Source organism: Phyllobates terribilis, unplaced genomic scaffold, assembly GCF_046119375.1.
Source record: "Phyllobates terribilis strain yellow unplaced genomic scaffold, ASM4611937v1 Scaffold_9__5_contigs__length_417890890, whole genome shotgun sequence".
In the NCBI taxonomy this organism is placed as follows: domain Eukaryota; kingdom Metazoa; phylum Chordata; class Amphibia; order Anura; family Dendrobatidae; genus Phyllobates; species Phyllobates terribilis.
Genome location: NW_027362769.1, coordinates 191,792,230 through 191,807,853, shown reverse-complemented (window position 1 = coordinate 191,807,853; position 15,624 = coordinate 191,792,230).

The following is a 15,624-nucleotide window of genomic DNA, read 5'->3' as shown; positions in this document are numbered from 1 at the left end:
TGTCCGGTCTCTCTCACTCCCTCTTGCTTGGTCTACCCTGGTAACAAAGACATGAGCCCGTCCTGAATTGGAGATCTCTGCTGGGGGTAAGGAATGCCATGAGTCATGTCTGGTTTAGGTTCGTCCAGCTCGACCCCCATCTACTCCGGCTAATCTACCTGGTCTGCCGGCACCCTACAGGTCCTATGCGGACTTCGTCAACAAAAAGGAAGCAGAGACACTACCACCTCATATGCCATATGATTGCCCCATCGACCTGGTACCTGGTGCTTCCCCTCCCCGCGGGCGTATCTACCCCTTGTCGCTGGCTGAGACCTGGGCCATGTGTGAGTACATAGAGGAGAATCTTGCTAGGGGATTTATCCAGAAATCCACCTCTCCGGCTGGAGCAGGATTCTTCTTCGTTAAAAAGAAAGACGGCTCTCTACATCCCTGTATCGATTACAGGGGTCTTAACCAGATTACCATCAAAAATAAGTACCCCCTGCCTCTCATCTTGGAGCTGTTCGACCGCCTTAAATGCGCGAAAATCTTCATCAAGCTCAATCTTCGTGGGGCGTACAGTTTGGTCCGGATCCGCCAGGGAGACGAGTGGAAGACGGCATTCCACACCCGGGATGGTCACTACGAATACCGCGTAATGCCCTTTGGTCTCTGTAATGCTCCAGCCGCCTTCCAGGAGCTGGTTAACGACATCTTCCGTGATCTCCTGTATTCTTGCCTGGTGGTGTACCTGGACGATATCTTGGTCTTCTCTCCGGATCTGCCCTCTCACCGGATTGATGCTCGTCAGGTTCTGCTAAGGCTCCGGCAGAATCGCCTATATGCTAAATTCGAGAAATGCCTCTTTGAGCAGACCTCTCTACCGTTCCTGGGCTATATTATCTCCAAAACTGGTCTGCGGATGGACCCTGAGAAGGTCTCTGCCATCTTAAAGTGGCCCCGACCGGAGTGGTTGAAGGCAATTCAGCGATTCCTGGGCTTGGCAAACTATTACCGCCTCTTCATTCCTCATTTCTCCTCCCGGACTGCTCCCATCTCCACGCTCACCCGTAAAGGAGCAAATCCCAGGAAATGGACTTCCGAAGCGGAGGAGGCCTTCGTCTCCCTAAAACAAGCCTTCTCCTCCGCCCCTGTGCTACACCGTCCGGATTGCAACAAGCAGTTCTTCCTGGAGGTTGATGCATCCTCCTCCGGAGCCGGAGAGGTGCTCACCCAGAAATCCTTGTCCGGGAGAATGGTAACCTGTGGCTTCTTCTCCAAGCTCTTCTCCTAGTGCAAGCGCAACTACTCCATAGAAGATCGTGAGCTGCTGGCCATCAAATTAGCGCTGGAGGAGTGGCGCTACTTGCTGGAGGGGGCTCTGCACCCGGTGGTCATCTACACTGACCACAAAAACCTCGCTTATTTGCAGAACGCCCAAAGATTAAATCTGCGTCAGGCCAGGTGGTCTCTATTCTTTGCTTGATTCTGCTTCACTCTGCATTACCGCCCGGCTGACAAGAACATTAAAGCTATCAAAAACCCGGCACTCAAAAAGATAAGTGAAGTTATGGAGTTTTTAATAAGGTGAGTACAATATTATAAACAGACGTTTCGGTCCCTCAGGACCTTCATCAGTGTACTACAAAATAAAAATAACAGACAAGAAGAAATTAAATACAGACAGTGGTCCAATTACAGTAGTAAATACACAAGATCAAAAATTATATAAAAGATTATATAAATAAGTGCAGTTCGTCCGAGCTGCAAATCTACCTTCCTGGGAGATGACAAAGGAGGAGGGAGGGATTTGGGAGGAATTTGGTTGGATGTCCCGTGAGAGAGGAAAAAAGGAGGGAAAAAAAAAAAGTGGGAAAAAAAAAAAAAAAAAAATTCAACACATTTCTGCTCGATATGGAGCTACAAAGATTTTATCGTTCCATTCGCCTTAAAGCACACTTTTCACAGGAGCCTCTATCCCCTATGGCTCCAAATACTTCCCCATCAGACCCAGCTCAGATCACTGCGGCGAGTTTAGGTCTCAAATCCAGGAGCACATACCGTCCACCCCGGGATAAACATGCTGTGGAAACCTTCATAGGCTTTATTAATAATTCCTTTGAACAATTGAGGGGAGACATGCAAAAAGGCCTAATTCACTACCACCACAATATGTCAAACATAGACAAACAAGCCCTCAAAACACTGGAAACTGACAAATCCATTATTATCAAACCCGCGGACAAAGGAGGGGCAATTGTAGTCATGGATAAAGATAAATATATCTTAGAAATACAACGCCAACTGAGTGACACTAAGATTTACTCGAAACTAGATGTTGACCCCACACAAAACATCAGTGCTTCTATCCTCAACACAGTCGACCATTATCTAACAAACAATACTATAGATCCTAAAACACGTGATTTTTTGATCAAGAAATTTCCCATCACACCTGTATTTTATATTCTTCCTAAAATACATAAATGCCTTGAAAACCCTCCAGGACGTCCGATCGTCGCCTCCACCGACTCCTTATTGTCCCCCTTGTCCATCTTTCTTGAAAAAGTACTCACCCCACTCACCCAAAAAAGCCCGTCTTACCTACTGGATACAGGGGCATTTCTGGACACAATTCATTCCATCCACCAGATACCACCTAACTCTTTGCTTGTAACCCTAGATGTGAATAGTTTATACACATCGATTCCACACAACAAAGGTATAGAATGTGTGGACAATCTATTAGAGAGATTTAACATACCCATCGACACACGGAATCTCTGTTTGGACCTACTGACTTTAGTCCTTAAAAAAAATTTCTTCTTATTTGGGAACACCTTTTATCTCCAGAAACAAGGAACCGCGATGGGCTCAAATGTAGCACCCCCATACGCCAACTGCTATATGGCGGAATTTGAGCAGAAGGTCATTTATTCTAACGATCTGTACAAAAAACATGCGATGGTATGGAAAAGATATATAGATGATATATTCTGCTTATGGGGAGGATCCATGGAATCTCTTGACATCTTTTTCAACACCATCAATACGGCTTGGGAGGGTCTCAATTTCACCATTTCATCCAGCCTTGAATCCATTAATTTTCTAGACACTAAGGTCATAAAAGATGGGGAAGGTTTCTTATCCACAGATCTATTCGTCAAGCCGACGGACAGAAATGGCCTACTCCGCTTTGACAGTCTACATCCTAAATCCACTATTTCATCCATACCCAAATCCCAGTTCCATAGGGTTAGACGCATAGTTAGTGATACCACCACCAGGGATACCCGACTCAGGGAAATGCAACACAAGTTTGTGGAACGGGGATACCCCCCTGCCCTTTTACAAAAATCTCTCGATTCTGACACCCAAAACCGTCAAACCATCTCTGATCGTCTACCTTTTGTCCACACTTATCATCCAGCAGTACGTATCCTTCATAAAAAAATTCACCAGCATTGGAAAATCCTACATACAGCGTATCCTTCTGTCCCTGAATTTAAGAACCCTTTCCTCCCATGTTTCAAAAGGGCTCCTAACATCAAGGACCACCTCATTCGAGCTGACCTTCCTACCAACACCCCCAGATTGAGACAAAGATTCCTCTCAAACCCAAAAACTGGTACTTTCCCTTGTCTCCATTGTTTCCAATGCAACAATGTCACCAGAGGTAGTACCTTCTACCATCCACAATCAGGCAAACAATACCACATCAGGGACTACTTCACATGCAATTCTTCTTTTGTAGTTTACCTTATCAAATGCCCATGTGGCCTTATCTACATTGGAGAAACCATTCAACCAGTAAAAGATCGCATATCTAAACATAAGTCCACCATCCGCTGTAAAAATTTGTTACTACCATTGCCACAACATTTCTCATCCGCTGGCCACACTGTTTCACAACTAAAGTTCCAGGTCATAGACCATGTACCTATACCACGCAGAGGCGGCGACCGAATTCGGATGCTCAAACGTAGGGAATCATTTTGGATTCACGAATTACAATCTTTAACCCCAAAGGTCTTAATCGAGATTATGATTTGCTTTCCTTCATATAACAGGTGAACCACGACTATACAACACAACACATTTGGATGCATAATAGAAATAATTAGGAATTGATACAAGTATTGTCCCCACTATTTATGATTATATCCAGACAGACAAATATGTGGTGTGTACATTGACTACTTTTCTATGTTATTGCATATCTTGCTAATTGTGTTTTCCTTTATTCCCAGCATCCCACCTAGACCTCTGCCTCCTCTCCTGCTCCCCTTGGATGTTCCCGTTTTTGGCTCCCTTTCCTCCATTAGCCTGCTCCTCTCCAACAACACGCAGTGGAACGCATTTCCCCCTGCTGGAACGCAAACAGTGGCACTTCCGCTCACGTGACCGGCACCTGACTATGTACCCTATGACGCGCACTCCGCGTCACTTCCGGTTCCGGGTCTTCACTCATTCGCGCGCTCCTGCGGCGTCCTACAGCCATCACTCCCCCTATCATATATAAATTCGGGTGGACACACCGGGGACACTACATCTCCTACTGACAAGCGGTGGACTCCGCGTCTCTAGAGGATTTTCCACAGGACAGGAGACTACAGGTACATGCTACCCACTACATATTTCCTTTATTGAGGGAGTTATTGAATGTGCCTCTCTCACTTCAGCCCTCTTTCTCTTCTTTCAGTCTCCATTACAAGATTTTCCATATCTTTTGGATATTACAGCTTCTTGATTCCAGCTTCTATTTCAGGTTTGCTCTAGTTCATTTGTTCTTCACCCCAGTTATATACATAGGTCACAACTTATTTAGCCACTTCTCCCTTACAGTCACCGTAGTGGAATTTGTCCACCTACATGACCTCCACTCTGGTATGTTACTCTTTCCTTTTTTTTCCCTCCTTTTTTCCTCTCTCACGGGACATCCAACCAAATTCCTCCCAAATCCCTCCCTCCTCCTTTGTCATCTCCCAGGAAGGTAGATTTGCAGCTCGGACGAACTGCACTTATTTATATAATCTTTTATATAATTTTTGATCTTGTGTATTTACTACTGTAATTGGACCACTGTCTGTATTTAATTTCTTCTTGTCTGTTATTTTTATTTTGTAGTACACTGATGAAGGTCCTGAGGGACCGAAACGTCTGTTTATAATATTGTACTCACCTTATTAAAAACTCCATAACTTCACTTATCTTTTTGAGTGCCGGGTTTTTGATAGACTTGATTCTGGTTTGGTACCTTACCCGTGCACCAAAAAAACAATCAGAAGGTGCGATAGTTTTTGTATATTCTACAAAGAACATTAAAGCTGACACTCTATCCCGCTCATTCCTGTCTTCCGACCAAGAGGAGGAGCCTATACATATCATTGACGCCTCCAAAGTAATGACTGTGGCTCCGTTTGACCTGTCTCATCTTCCACCCAGTAAGACCTTTGTAGCAGTTGCGGATCGTAAGAAGGTTCTACTCTGGGGCCATTCATCCAAACTAGCCGGTCATGCTGGCCAGAGGAAGACCTTTCTGCTCATCGCCTGACATTACTGGTGGCCTTTCCTGCGCAAGGATGTTGCGGACTTTGTCGTGACTTGTTCATCCTGTGCCCATAACAAGGTTTCCAGGCACCTTCCATCCGGCCATCTCCTTCCTCTCCCCGTGCCTTCCGCTCCGTGGCAACACATTGCAATGGACTTCATTACCGATCTTCCTGTTTCTGCTGGTTGTTCTGTGATTTGGGTGGTCGCTGACCGCTTTTCTAAAATGGCCCACTTCATCTCTCTGCCTGGTCTTCTGTCTGCATCTGTGCTGGCTAAGGACTTCATTCATCACATCTTTCGTCTTCACGGCCTACCCCTCCACATTGTGTCTGATCGCGGGGTTCAGTTCACTTCGCGCTTCTGGAGAGCTACGTGTAAGCTGCAGGATGTCTCCTTGGATTTTTCCTTTGCTTATCATCCTCAATCCAATGGTCAAGTGGAACGTATCAACCAGGTCCTTACCAGCTTTCTTCGGCACTTTGTCAACGCTCACCGTAACGATTGGGTTGAGCTCCTGCCCTGGGCCGAGTTCTCCTATAACAACCATGAGAGCGAGTCTTCTTCTAAATCCCCGTTCTTTGTGGTCTACAGTCAACACCTCCGGATTCCGTTTCCCGTCTCCTCTTCAGTGGACAATGCTGCCGCGGAGTCTCTGGTCAGCGAATTTTCGGGTATTTTGGAAGACACTAGATCTGCGCTTCTTCAGTCCTCCGAGCGGATGAAGAAGCATGCTGATAAGAGACGTCTGGATCCGCCTCAATTCCGCCCGGGAGACAAAGTCTGGCTCTTCTCCAAATATGTCCGTCTCAAGATACCATCATATAAGTTGGGTCCGCGGTTCATCGGTCCGTTCGAGGTTCTGAACCAAATCAATCCCATGGCTTACAAGCTGAAACTCCCAGCCTCCTTACGGATTCCCAACTCCTTTCATGTATCCCTCCTCAAACCTGTTGACATTAATTCTTTCTCTGACGATCCAGGTACCGCTCCAGCTCCAGTCTCTGCTGAGGACGTCTTTGAGGTAGAAAACATTTTGGCCACCAAGAGAGTAAGAGGAAAGACTTTCTTTCTTGTGGATTGGAAGGGGTTTGGCCCTGAGGAGAGGTCTTGGGAACCCAGGGAGAACATTCATGACCTCATCTTCTTAAAAGATTTCTTGCGGGCCTAAAGAAGAGGGGGCATAAAGGGGGGGGGGGGTACTGTAGCAGGAGGCAGAGACACTGTTCCCCTCACTGCCGTGGTCCAGGTCCGGCGTCCTCCCGCTCCCCAGCTGCTGTGGCGCACACCGCGCGCAGCTTCCCGGGCACTCCTTCCCTCTTAAAGGGGCCACGCGCGCCGTCCTATAGTGTCCCCAGCCAATGGCCAGAGAACTCCCCCTATATAAGGCACCTCCTCCAAAATGGAGGTGCCAGTGCAAGGTTGTTGTTCCGTGTGCTAAACACTTGCTCCAGCCCTCAGGTCCCGCTGCCTGTCAGTCCTGCCAGCCAGTCTGTCTAACAGTTCTGTCCTCCAGTCTGTCTACAGTTGAGCCCGCCAGCCTATCTAACAGTTCTGTCCTCCAGTCTGTCTACAGTTGAGCCCGCCAGCCTGCTTACCTGGAAGCACCTGTCTGTAACCTGCAGTGCCCGCCAGCCTGCTTACCTGGAGCACCTGCCTGTTACCTGTCGTGCCCGCCTGCTTGCCCACCCGGAGCACCCGTCTGGCTATCTGCCGAACCAGCCTGCTTATCTACCTGGTTCACCAGTCAGCCTTCCTGCCTTGCTCATCTGCTGTACCGGTCAGTTCCTGCCATCTGACCTGTGGGAGTCACCTGCTCTCACACAAGGTCGGTCCCAGCGTGGCACCTGGTCCACCTGCCCTGTCCCTCCCTGGTTCATGGAGTCGACTAAGCCGCCGTGTGACCTTGGTCAGGCCGAATAGGCACTTAGTCACGCCCCTCTGGTCCCTCCTTGTGACACGCCCCCTGGGCCGTGTGGGGAACCCGGAACCGGGCCTTTTTGTGGATGCTGTGGGTTGTAGTCACCGTGGCGGTGACCCGGTCCCTTGGCTCAGGGTGGTCAAACCAGTGGCCGTCTATTTATGTGGTTTTTATTATTATTAAATGTCCGACTACGCCACCTGTCGATTGCGGTTAGGAGGAACCGCCGCTGCTGGGCAGGCCGCTGAGGCTGATGAGGTGTGCAGCTAGATGGTGTGACTCCCGACAGGAAGAGTATTGCCTCAGGGCAGCGTGAGTGGATGATGAGAGTTGTGGTGCAAGGGCGCAGCATAAACGACTCAAGAGTCTTTGCAGTGCAGTCCAGGGTCTTTACTCACAGTTGTTAATCCAGATTATTACGACCGGTCATAATCTCCTGCATCGTACTGCGTTCAACAAGTGAGGGGCTCGGCCGACTCCCAGATATCTTTGGAGTACTTATCAGGACCCCCTTCATGTGTCCTTTCTCTGGCCCTTCGTGCCTCACACCTTACACCGCTTCTGTCCAGCGGCCTCGGGTCTTGGCGGGCGACGTGTGTTCCGTCCCCTGGACCCTATGTGGTGCCTTCCTAGCGTGGACTGTAAGGGGCTGTTGCACATGCAATGCCACAGCCTCCGGTGACTAGCTGAGCGTGGTTTCTGCCTCCACTAGTTAAGGGAACCGGTTCCCTGTCTTGGCCTGACCCCCCTACCTCCTGGTAGCGGCGGGCGTACGGCCGGCTTGCTGCACGGCCCATACCCCTGGGGTCCCTTCACTCCTTCTCCTGGAGCCTTTCCTGCTCCCTCTCCTCTCTGCTCTTTCTCTTCTCAGTCTTGGGCCTCTCAGGCTAGGCCCGCCTCCTGGAGCAGAGCTCCACAGAGCCCTGCTCTTTCACTTCTCCCCTGTGACTGAACACACTTCCTAAGATGGCTCCCCTCTTTATACTCCTACTCAGCGCACCCAGGATCTGCACTCTCCACCCACACACCACTGGGTTCCCCCTTTCCTAGGTGATCCCTCCCCACTCCAGCCAGGGATCAGGGACAGTTGTGCTCTCCCGTGGGAGCATTGTCGCCCTGTCCCCCGGAAATGTGGTGTAGTGCATGCAGGTGTCAGGGTCCTGAGCCATACTCCATCCTTACCTGAGAGTGAGATATCACACCTCTGGGTGAGATGCAATACCTCTGTAGCGACCGAACCCTCGGGGCGCTACACTTGCACCGAAGCACAGAGGTTCCACCACCCGGACCCGTAACACTGCCATTTCATCACAATGGGATTCAGCTAAGGTCACCCGGTCCAGTTCATCATAAATCTGCCCCATAGCCTTAAAAAAAATCTTCTACTGAAGAGAGTATGGGTGAAATGAATGAATGAAAATGCCCAAGACTGGGGATCCCCTCTAAGAAGGGAAATAACAAGACCCACCCGAGAACCTTCATTCCCGGAGGAAACAGGGCGAAGTTGGAAATATACTTTGCATCTGTGGTGCCCCTGAGGGTTGGGTCGCCACAGAGGTACTGCATCTCATCCAGAGGTGTGGTATCTCACTCTCAGGTAAGGAAGGAGTACTGCCCGGGACCCTAACACCTGCATCCAACACTACACTACTCCAGACCAGCAGGAGGGGCAAGATGCGTCGCGCTTCCTGCTGAGCCCTGTCCCTGGCTGGAGTGGGGGGAACCAAAGTAGGGGGAACCATGTAGTGGGTGTGGGTGGAGGAAGTAAATCAGGGGAGCATTGGAAGAAGTGATATAAAAAGAGGGTAGAACATTCTAGAGGGAGTTCAGCCAGTCAGTCAGAGGAGGACAGTGAAGGGAGCAGGAGCTCTGTAGGAGCTCTGCTCAGAGAAGCGGGCCTAGAGAGAGGCCCAGGACTGGAGAGAGAGAGGAGCAGGAAAGGCTCCAGGAACGTGGAAGGGACCCCAGGGGTACAGGCAGTGCTGGAGGCCACCCGTACGCCCGAATCTGCCCGGAGGTGGAGGGGTCAGGTCGCACAAAGGGGACCGGTCCCTAAACTAGCAGAGTTCTTCAAGTCTCAACTAGGAAACCGGAGGCTGCAGTATTTCAGGTACTGCAGCCACAATCCACATCTGTCTCACCAAGAAGGTAGCCATAGAGGACCCAGGGGACAGAGAAGACTTTGCCCGACAAGGTCTGCAGTCACTGGATTGGGACACTAGGTGTGAGGTGCAGTGAGACGACCAGAAGGAATACACAGAAGGGGGTCCTGCTATGTACTCTGGAGGTACCTGAGGGTTGGCTGAACCCCTGCCTGGTGAACGCAGCGCAACGTGGGAGGCTGTAAGCTGGACAGTGCAACCTGAGGAACTTAACAACTGTGAGTAAACTCTGAAGACTGCACCCCACTGTCTCTGTGAAGTTATTGCTGCACCATCACCCCTGCACTACACCGCAACATCCATAACAACTCAGCACAGCCCTGGAGCTAAGCTCTACCTGTGGAGAGCTAAACCAACTCTGCTGCATTAACAACAGCTCCAAAGGATCTGCTCCGCAGCGGCGGCTCCCTTTAGCCGCATACCACTGGTGGCGTCACGAACTGTATATAAAAACTATAAATCCCCTGGAAATATTCCCCTTTCGATTTACAGCCCTGGGCCACGGACCGGGTCACCGCCACTGTGACATCTCCCCTAGCAACGACCGGCCCGGCACCGAGTACCCCACGGCCCAGGGGGCACATCACATCCCTCATTAAAATTATTACGATCTCCCCCAAAAAAATCAGGAAGGGGCACCTTAGATTCTATGGGAATGACACCCGCTGCAGGACTGGGGTTAGAAATTGCCTGTGTCAGGGGAACCCCTGAGTCATAGTCTGACTGTGCTGGTTCACAGTGCCTGCCAAATCCTGGAAAATTCCCAGAAGACTAAGCATCTGGCCAGTAAACTGCCTGACGAGATCCATTTTTTTTTCTTCCCGTTTTTTCTTTAATATATCTATTTATATATGGCTGTTTATTATGTTATGCGCTTTGCAGTGGGACCCAGCAAGACTGGCACCAAACCAGCAAAGGCGCAGCCACAGGCGCACTTGGCGCAAGCTGTACAGCTAGGCGAGCCCATGAGGGCTGGGAATACTCTTCACCCAGCTTCCAGTAAATGGAAGGGGCGACTTTGGCAGAGCCCTTCCCAGGCCCACTGTCGCCGGACAGCTGGCGTCTGGTGCGCGACTGGTGCCTAGTCAAGAAACAGGTGAGTACCTCTGCAAGAACCCTGGGAAGTGAAACCAGAAGAGAAAATGAGAAAACCCCTGAAAACATAGCAAACCTAATGCTAGCACCACTCAACACTACAGCACATGGAACTGCAATAAACAACAAGGCACTGAGCAGGGAGCAAGATTATATAGCCCGCCTAATAATTAGGTGTTGAATACCTCCCTATTACCCCCAGACAGCCACTCCCTGCTAGCCTGCACAGCAGAATGAACACAATTTCACCTTTGCTTAGTACCAAACAAAGCAGCATCTTGCTTTGCCTGGCAACCGAGGAAATCAGTGACAGACACGGCATCCCGAGTCCTCACACATCCCACAACACCAGACCGTGATGCTTGAAAAGACTGGGACAGTCTCCGTGCACGCATAGCAGCTCCGTCTCCAAGATCAGGACAATGGCGGCACCTGCGACTGGAGTAGCACAGCATCGGACCTGCTCTATTCCCAGGTGGGAGCGCAGAACCACGATTCCTATTAGGGCTAAAGGAACATTTTTGTGGGAATTTTTTTTTTATTTTCGCAGCTCTACGTTATAAACTTCTGTGAAGCACCCAGGGGTTCAAGGCGCTCACATCTACATACATTATTCAAGGCGTCTAGTTTCCAAAATGGGGTCACTTATGGGGGGTTTCCACTGTTTAGGCACATCAGGGGCTCTCCAAATGCGACATGGCATCCCCTAATGATTCCAGCTAATTTTGTGCTCTAAAAGTCCATTGGCACTCTTTCCCTTCTGTGCCCTGCCGTGTGGTCAAGCAGTAGTTTTCCCCCACATATGGGATATTGGCGTACTCAGGAGAAATTGCACAACATATTTTGGGGTCCATTTTCATCTGTTACCCTTGTGAAAATAAAAAAATTGGGGTTAAAAGAACACTTTTGTGGGAAAAATTAGATTTTTATTTTTTCAGCTCCATATTATAAACCTCTATGAAGCAGCTGGGGGGTCAAGGAGCTCACCACACATCTACATACATTTTTCAAAGGGTCAAGTTTCCAAAATGGGGTCACTTGTGGGGGTTTTCACTGTTTAGGCACATCGGGGGCTCTCAAAACACAACATGGTGTCCAATAATGATTCTAGCCAATTTTGCACTCCAAAAGTTCATTGACGTTCTTTCCCTTCCGAGCCCTGCCGTGCACCCTAACAATAGCTTTCCCCCACATATGGGGTATTGGCAGGGCCGGCTCCAGGTTTTTGTGGGCCCCGGGCGAAAGAGTCTCAGTGGGCCCCTTTAGCACATACCACGATTCATGATGCACAGATACGGCGGAGAAATATAGGTATACAACACAGGGCCCAGGCTGCCCCCTCATCCTTCACATATGCAAACATGCACGCACACACAGTACGCAGACATGCACGCACACACACACAGTACGCAGACATGCATGCACACACATACAGTACGCAGACACGCATGCACACACAGTACGCAGACACGCACACACAGTACGCACACACATACAATACGCAGACACGCACACACACACACAATACGCAGACACGCACACACACACAATACGCAGACACGCACACACACAATACGTTGACACGCACACACACACAATACGCAGACACGCACACACACAATACGCAGACACACACACAATACGCAGACACGCACACACAATATACGCAGACATGCACACACACAATACGCAGACACGCACACACAATACGCAGACACGCACACACACAATACGCAGACATGCACACACACAATACGCAGACACGCACACACACACAATACGCAGACACGCACACACACAATACGTTGACACGCACACACACACAATACGCAGACACGCACACACACAATACGCAGACACGCACACACACAATACGCAGACACGCACACACACAATACGCAGACACGCACACACAATATACGCAGACATGCACACACACAATAGGCAGACACGCACACACAATACGCAGACACGCACACACACAATACGCAGACACGCACACACAATATACGCAGACATTCACACACACAATACGCAGACACGCACACACACAATACGCAGACACGCACACACACAATACACAGACACGCACACACAATATACGCAGACATGCACACACACAATAGGCAGACACGCACACACAATATGCAGACACGCACACACACAATACGCAGACACGCACACACAATATACGCAGACATTCACACACACAATACGCAGACACGCACACACACAATACGCAGACACGCACACACACAATACGCAGACACGCACACAAAATACGCAACACGCACACACACACAATACGCAGACACGCACACACACAATACGCAGACACGCACACACAATATACGCAGACATGCTCACACACAATACGCAGACACGCACACACACACAATACGCAGACACGCACACACACACAATACGCAGACACACACACACAATATGCAGACATGCACACACAGAATATGCAGACATGCACACACACAATACGCAGACACGCACACACACAATACGCAGACACGCACACACAATATACGCAGACATGCTCACACACAATACGCAGACACAAACACACAATACGCACACACGCACACACACACAATATGCAGACACACACACACAATATGCAGACATGCACACACACAATATGCAGACATGCACACACACAATACGCAGACACGCACACACACAATACGCAGACACGCACACACACAATACGCAGACACACACACACAATACGCAGACACACACACAGAATACGCAGACACACACACAATACGCAGACACACACAATTACGCAGACACGCACACACAATATACGCAGACACGCACACACAATATATGCAGACACGCACACACAATACGCAGACACGCACACAATACGCAGACACGCACACACAGTGCACAGACATGTGCATGCACACTTTACGCAGGCATGTACACACATACACACATGAACATGGTACACAGATATACAGACACAATACACAGACACGCACAGATACATACACATACATATTTGAACACATTCTTAAAAACACATATAAAACAGACATAAATATATATACACAGTCATACACACTGACATACACAGACATTCACATCATACATGCACACACACGTAAGAAATATTTTTTATATTGGGATTGGGGAAGCTCGCTCACCTGCCCCCTGGCCTGTGTCCCGTCCAGCTCCTCAGTCATGTGGCAGTGGAGGGCCCCAGGTGTGTCACATGGCCCTGGACCATCAGCGGGGGCCCACTCGCCATCAGCAGGACTTCCCCGGCATCTGTGCAGGACCGCCGGTGCCCTGCACAGATGCCGGGGAAACGGCCCGGGCCCCGATAACGAGTGGGCCTCCCTGATGGTCCAGGGCCCCGGCACTTGCCTGGGTACGCCGGGTGCTGACGCTGGCCCTGGGTATTGGAGTACTCAGGGGAAATTGCACAACAAATTTTGGGGTCCATATTCTCCTGTTACCCTTGTGAAATTAAAAAAAAATGGGTCTAAATTAAAATTTTTGTGAAAAAAAGTTAAATGTTCATTTTTTTTCCTTCCACATTCCATTAATTCATGTGAAGCACCTGAAGGGTTAATAAAGTTCTTGAATGTGGTTTTGCAGACTTTGAGGGGTGCAGTTCTTAGAACGGTGTCACTTTTGGGTATTTTCTGTCATATAGACCCCTCACAGTCACTTCAAATGTGATGTGGTCCCTAAGAAGAATGGTTTTGTAAAATGTGTTGGAAAAATGAGAAATCACTGGTCAACTTTTAACCCTTATAGCTCCCTAACAAAAAGGATTATGTTTCAAAAATTGCGCTGCTGTAAAGTCGACACGTGGGAAATGTGATTTATTAACTATTTTGTGTGACAGAACTCTCTGGTTTAAGGGCATAAAAATGTAAAAATTGAAATTTTCACTAAATGTCCAATGTTTGCACAAATAAACACAAGTCCTATATAACGAACAATTCTTACCACAATCATGAAGTAGAATATGCCACGAAAAAACTCAGAAAAAGCTCAGGATCAGGGGGATCCGGTGAAACGTTCCAGAGTAATTACCTCATAAAGGGACAGGGGTCAGAACTGTAAAATGTGGCCGGTCACGAAGGCTTGGGGGGGGTGAAGGGATTAACTCTATGATCAGTTCCTGATGTAAACGTGGTACAGCACATTCCGCACACGGCTCACACTTTATTAACCCTTAAAGCACCACTCCAGCTGGTTTTTTTATTCCACCGCTGGAGTGGTGCTGTAAATGTAAGTCCCGTGCTCCCTGTCTGATACTCACCTGCTGCCACCTTCAACTGCTTCCAGCGTCACTTCGATCGGTCTCTGGCAAAAAGTGACCTATGTGCAGCTCCAGTGTTTCATGGAACGCTTTGGAGGTCACTTTTCAATACAAGTCTATGACAGCCCCGTTCTGGCCCCGTTCTGGCCCCGTTCTGGCCTCGTTCTGGCCTCGTTCTGGCCTCGTTCTGGCCTCGTTCTGGCCTCGTTCTGGCCCCGTTCTGGCCTCGTTCTGGCCTCGTTCTGGCCTCGTTCTGGCCCTGTTCTGGCCCTGTTCTGGCCTCGTTCTGGCCCTGTTCTGGCCTCGTTCTGGCCTCGTTCTGGCCCCGTTCTGGCCTCGTTCTGGCCCCGTTCTGGCCCCGTTCTGGCCTCGTTCTGGCCCCGTTCTGGCCCCGTTCTGGCCTCGTTCTGGCCCCGTTCTGGCCTCGTTCTGGCCCCGTTCTGGCCCCGTTCTGGCCTCGTTCTGGCCCCGTTCTGGCCCCGTTCTGGCCTCGTTCTGGCCTCGTTCTGGCCCCGTTCTGGCCTCGTTCTGGCCCGGTTCTGGCCTCGTTCTGGCCCCGTTCTGGCCTCGTTCTGGCCCGGTTCTGGCCTCATTCTGGCCTCGTTCTGGCCCGGTTC